This window comes from Arachis duranensis, chromosome 3 (genome assembly GCF_000817695.3).
Source record: "Arachis duranensis cultivar V14167 chromosome 3, aradu.V14167.gnm2.J7QH, whole genome shotgun sequence".
In the NCBI taxonomy this organism is placed as follows: domain Eukaryota; kingdom Viridiplantae; phylum Streptophyta; class Magnoliopsida; order Fabales; family Fabaceae; genus Arachis; species Arachis duranensis.
In genome coordinates this window covers 135,259,643-135,266,166 of record NC_029774.3, presented here as the reverse complement: position 1 = coordinate 135,266,166, position 6,524 = coordinate 135,259,643, and positions in this window count along the sequence as shown.

Genomic DNA, 6,524 nt, shown 5'->3' with positions numbered 1-6,524 from the left:
TAAATAAATTTAAGTTTAAATATGGATATTAATTTCTCAATAACAAATTTTTTCTTTATAAATAAGTGCATTATAAATAAGTTTATTTATAAATAAATTTGTTTTATAACTTATTGTTAAAATTTTAAAGACCTAGTTTTCATTATGTTAGGATCTAAAAAATTGATTCAATATATATTTAAAGTCAAATCTAAATTAAGACAAACTTAATTTCATCCAATTTATATATATTTCTAGCGTCATAGTTTTTCTTTTAAAAAAAAACACACACACAAAAAGAACATGCACAGAAAAAAAATTGTATAGTTGTTCTAAGAGACAAACAATTTTTAATAATTTTGACTAATATAAATATTAAATTATTTTTAATAAATAAATTTTTATCATTTATGTTTATAAATTTTAAAATACTATTCCTTCAAATTAAATATAATTCTATTCCATATGTAACTTTTCTTCACAAAAGCAATTGTGGAATTGGAGTGACATGCGGCAGCATCCTTGGAATTTTCCCTTTTGTATTTTCGGTCGCCCTCCCCAGCTTTACTTTGCATCTTCGCATTTACTTTATTTTATTCGCGTAGTTGCCTAGTTGGTGATCTTTACATCTTTTAAACAATAATTTTTCTTACTAATAAGTTACTATAAATGGCATATATAGCTTAATAATTAATTGCCTTTAGATTCTAAAACATTAACAATATATACTTTTTACTTTTTTTTTATTAATGTGCTTTTATTTTATGTAGTATATTAATATATTATTACTCACTTTTTGTTACACATGAGAAAATAAAATAGAATATTATATCATTATGACTCTAAAAATGAAAAAAAAAAACAAATTACTACTCTAAAAAATATATATCTTTACGGTTTAATTATTCTACAGGTCCTTATAGTTTCACCGAATTTTCAATTAGGTCTTTATATTTTTTTCTTTTCAATTGGTTCCTATAAGTTAATTTTTTTTCAATTAAGTTCCTACCGTGAAAAAAAGTTTAAGATAACAGAATATTCTTGGTAAAAAATGAATATTCCTATCAGTTAGTTGGAGTAACTAGCTGAACAAACATTAATTTTTTCAAAATACAAAAAGCACCCCTTGCATTTTATCCCAAAGAAAAAAAAATCCTAAGTTGCTCTCATGTGTCAGTCCGTCATCGTTATCCGTCTCTGGCGTCATCTGCAATGGACGCTTAGTGGTCTGCTGTCCGTCACCTCCTTCATTACGCTAGTCTGCTCTGTTTTCTTCTGTTCGGAGGTCTTCTGTGCCGTTTGCCCGTCCAAGCCGTCGCCGTCCCTCGTGTTGCTTCGCCTCGCCTGACATCGCTACACCGCACGAAGCCGAGCCTCGTAGCGCCTGGCCTCCCGTCTCCGCGTTGTGCCTCTGCTCGATCTCCCTATACTCGAAATGTTTGTAAACATGTGACAAAAAAAACTTCTTTTTTCAATTTTAAAACTTGATGTTTATGCTAATTTTATTTTTTTAGAAATATGGCATTGGTTGAGTATCTATTTGTTGAATTGATTTCTGGATTGTTTTGATATAATAGTTTATTTAGGGTTTATAATATGGATATTTATGTACAAGGATTTTGTTAATTGGTGAATTGACATATAAATTAATTTTGTTGATGATGAATTTGGTTTATTCTTAATTGTTGATTGTTGTTACTGTGATGATGCTGTTTTATTAGGATTCTGTTTCTTCTTTTTTTTAATGTAGTGATGGGAGATTCGAATTTTACCATAGACATACATCATGGTGACAAGTTTCTTAATATAGGGCATGAGCTAGAATATTTGGGAAAGCGAAGTGGAAGAACATTCCCAAAGATCTCCAATTCGCACCCTTTCTCACTTCACGTTACAAAATTCTCCTAAGTAGCCTTTTCAATTTTGCGTCTTTAGGTTTTAAATCTCACTGCAATGTGTCTAATTTTTTTTCGTGTATTCTGTTTTCTAGATAAATGGTAAAATTTGATGAAAAAACTGAGTCAAAGATTTAGGATTTTTAATTTTTGTTCTTTTGTGATAATTTAGGATAAGTGGCGAAATTTGAGCATTAGCAATGACACTCAGAGGTAAAAAAAAATCTAGGGTTCCTAGAATCAAGGCTGCAATCGTGCTGCTAGTAATGGGAAAGATGCTACTCTGTCTCCACTATGATTCATCAACTTGATCTTTCCACTATGATTCATCAACTTGATCTTTCTATTGCTATGAGTGATTCCCTCAAAATGACAAAGATGCCAAAAATTCTCGTGAGTATGCAAATTGATATCACTAATACTATATGAATTATTGCAATTAAATGATGTGGATTAGGATTATAGTTGTGGTTAAGACTGTTGTATGCCTCAATAAAATAAAAAATGTATTTTGTTACTTTTGAATTGTCCTGAGACTTGGTTGCTTTTGTTTATCTTCTTACCAGATACAATGCAATGATTTTAGAAGTGCTGTCAGCTCTGAAAGATGCTAATAGATCTAACCTGAATGCCATTGTTAACTTCATTGAGGTAAGATTATTTATTATTTTTTATCATAATGGTTTCAATACATCCATGGTTGATTGAAATGTTGTGTATATAATATTATATGTTATATAGATGTTGCATGTAAAAGTTGCGAATAGAAATGTGTTAAATATAGTTATGCATTTTTTATTTTTAGTGATGGGTATATGGAGGTGTATATGGAAGTGTCCGAAGAACCCCAAAGAGATGAATGGATCTCACAAAGATGATTTACTCCGACTTCTTTTGTTTCGAAAATAAATTACCATGCTTTGATTGAATTTTTTTGTGAAAAAAACTATCTTATTAGGACACCTGATGAACTCAAATCTACTCTTTCAGAATTTTTTTTCAGTTTGAAAATCAGCGTTATCAATGTTATTGTTAATCTTATACTAGTTCAGATTGTGGGAGGCTGCAATACAAAAACTGATTTCTAAATTATCTGTATTACACTGAAAATTATGTTTTCTATGGTTTCATTTTTAGATTCAAATTTCAATAACACAAATTATATAATCTTGTGATTTTTTATGGTGTACCATGATATGATAAAGACAAACTATATTTCATAAATTCACACAAATATAAAATGTTACGTAACCATAATGAATACTTGAATGATGGAAACCAAATTTTACATATACTTATTACTATTATTTTTGTATGTTTTTAAGATAAGATATTTTAAAAGTAAAAAAAAAAGGTATTTTTGGTACCATTTATATATAAATAAGCAAAAGAATGATGACGACAAAATAAAAGAAATTATAAGAATATTTTTCATGTCGTAAAATCATTGAATAGGGATTATAGGAATATCTTTTATTAAATATTTATAGTTTCACCGAATTTTCAATTAGGTTCCTATAGTTTTTTTCTTTTCAATTGGGTCTCTAAGGGTATACAAATAATTTTACAATTCACTAACATTTTTTTAACGTTTAACGTTAATAGGAACTAAATTGAAAAAAAATTAATATATAAAAACCCAATTGAAAAGAAAAAAAGTATAGAGACCTAATTAAAAGTTCGGTAAAACTATAAAGATCTGCAAAATAATTAAATCTATCTTTACACATTAAAAATTTAATAAATTTTTTATTATAGTTATAATTTATGTATATTATTAAATATATCAATTTCGTTAAGAGTATTTGAGTAGGATGACAAATTACAATAGCCAATAAATCAGTTAAGTTAAAGTTTAAACTCCACCCTAATTGTATCCACCAGTTTAAATCAATCAACTCATATATATATACCCTAATCGAACTTTAAATCCTTTCATCCAATCTGGCCGGTAAACAAAATAAAATAAAATAAAAATAAATATATTTTTAGTAACTTTATCATATCATATATTATTTATGTATTATTAATAAATTGAATTATTAGTTCGGTGATACTAAGTATTTATACGAAAAAGAAAAATTTAGATTTCAATCTACTCCTCCATATATTAATGAACATGAACAATATATATTAAGAGGCTATTTCTTTTAGAAAAAAAAAATGATGTATAGTCCAATACTATGATTAATTGGTGTGTTTTTTTTATATAAATTTAAAAAATTTTATAGTACACATTCAATTTGTGGCGAGATAAATTTTGTTTCATTTTTAAACAAATTAGAGGTCCAATTTGTATGTTTAATTTTTTTCAATACTCAAATACAAATCAAATCTAATCTTTAGATTTGTATTTTTAAAAAAATTAAAAATAAAAATTAAAAACTAAAAACTACAAATTTAAATCTTTAGATTTGGGGTATCTATACGAAAAATAGGCTCATTTTTTTCGATATGCGACCGATGTGTGAGTTGTGCTTAGATACGGAGAATACAGGTGTTAGATACTGGTGTGGGACAGGCTTTTTTTAACAATAGTAGAAAAAAATCAGACCATTCGATTTCTTTGTTCTAAAAATAGTTGACCACTAGTCGGACCATCCGAGTTGGTTGGAGGGAAAATTTGAATTTGGCCGGAGTTAATCGGACCATTTGAGTTTTTTTTTGGTAAAATTGAACTCGGATGGTCCGAGTTGTTTGATATATATTTTATTTAATTCAGACAAAATTAATCGGTGGGTCTGATTTAAACATATTTATATATGTGTGTGTAGAACTCGGATGCCACTTCTCAGATCTCCTTCTTGTTCTTTGTTCTCTTCTTCTTCCCCCAACTCCTACATCTCTCTTATTTCATATGAACTTAAAAATTTTGATAGTGAAGTTCATATTTATGAGAGTGTGAGAAATGGATGATAGAGTCTCGTTAAAAGTATATTATTTTGGTCATATTTTGTTACAAACATCCGAAGGAGTAAAATTTAGTTGTGAAAATCCGTTAGATATTGTTATTCCATTCACAATCTCATTTGAAGAGCTAAAATGTGTGATTTGTGGAAAGGTAGATTCTAAGATGTCAAGAAAAATATCATGTATTTCATACAGATATTCCGTACCGGTATTTGGTGGATTCGTTCAATTTCAAACCAAATATGTAACCGACGAAGCGAGTATGCAAGAGATGTTTTCAATGTATATTCAAACTCGCGCTCAAATATCGTTCATCGAGTTGTACATTGAATTCGAACAATCTGAAACCGACCGAAATATTGAACGGGAATATTACAATAGTGATAGTGGGGAAGAGTTTGAAAGCAATTACAAAGTTGTAGCTCTAGACGAAGACGAAGATCAAGGTGACGGGACAATGGCTCCGAATGTGACAGACGTTACAAATGCACTCGCAAACGAACATCTGTTTGAGGAGCCATCTTTCATGCGAGTTCTGGACTTGGAAGCCATGCATGCGCTGGAGTTTCCGGAATATATGAGTGCATGTATGTAAATGCATATATTTATACGAAGGATTAGAATTTTGTAATAATCTATATTGATCGATGGACCAAATAGTTAAGTGACTTGTAAAACTATGCTCAATTAGCAATTGTTTATGTGTTTATGTAGTTAAATTTAAGATAATAATATTTTTAGTGAGTTATTGATTTAGTTAAATATTAATTAGTATGCATTAATCAATATTTATTTATGTGTTTATGTTTTTATTATGTTAAAAGTGAGATAATAACCTGATAGAAAGTTTATTTATATTAATGTTGATGTAGTGAGTATTGATTTACTTTTAATTTCAGTTATTAAATATTTCTGTATTAAATATTTTTCATATGGATGTCGTCGTGGTAGAAATTCTTACGGTCGCAGATGGTGAATTTGCCGTTGGAATGGAATTCAATTCCAAGGAAGCTCTTATTATGGCGATGAAAGATTATACCATCCGAAGAGGAGACTATCGGGTGTATGAATCGGAGCCTTTGACATTTTATACTAAATGTACACAGTATGGATCAATTTGTCCTAGCAAATTGGACCGTCCAATCAAGCTTCTTCCACTCGCATCGTCTGAGTTCTTCACACTTGACACCACACCCTGGTAAAGCACACATGCATCCCATATCCGTGGCCTACTCCATTCACGGTTCTATATGAAAATTAAAAAGAACAAAATATATTAATTCTTCACATTATTAAAAAATACCACTAAAATTCTACACTAAAAATAAAAAATGATATCAAGAATCTAAATTGAACAGATATAGATATAGTTGACATGACACCCAAATTTTGTCATAGGGGCAATTGTCACTAGTCTTTTAACCTGAATCACCGCCTATGTGCTCTTTAAAGGCAATAGTCGAGATAAACTTTAAAGTAGTCCCTGAAGTTGCACTAAAGCCTCAAAGTAATCTCTGAAATTAATAATTCCTCAAATTTATCCCTGAAATTACACTCCGGGACTCATTGTAGTCCTTAAGGAATTTTCCGTTCGTCGGAATCTTAAAACGACGTTGTTTTGAAAAGTAAAAAAAAAAAGAAAGGAACATTAGAAACGACGTAGTTTTACGTTTATTTAAATAAACAAACAAACAAACAAATAAATAAATAAATAAATAAAACACACTAAACCCCGCCCTT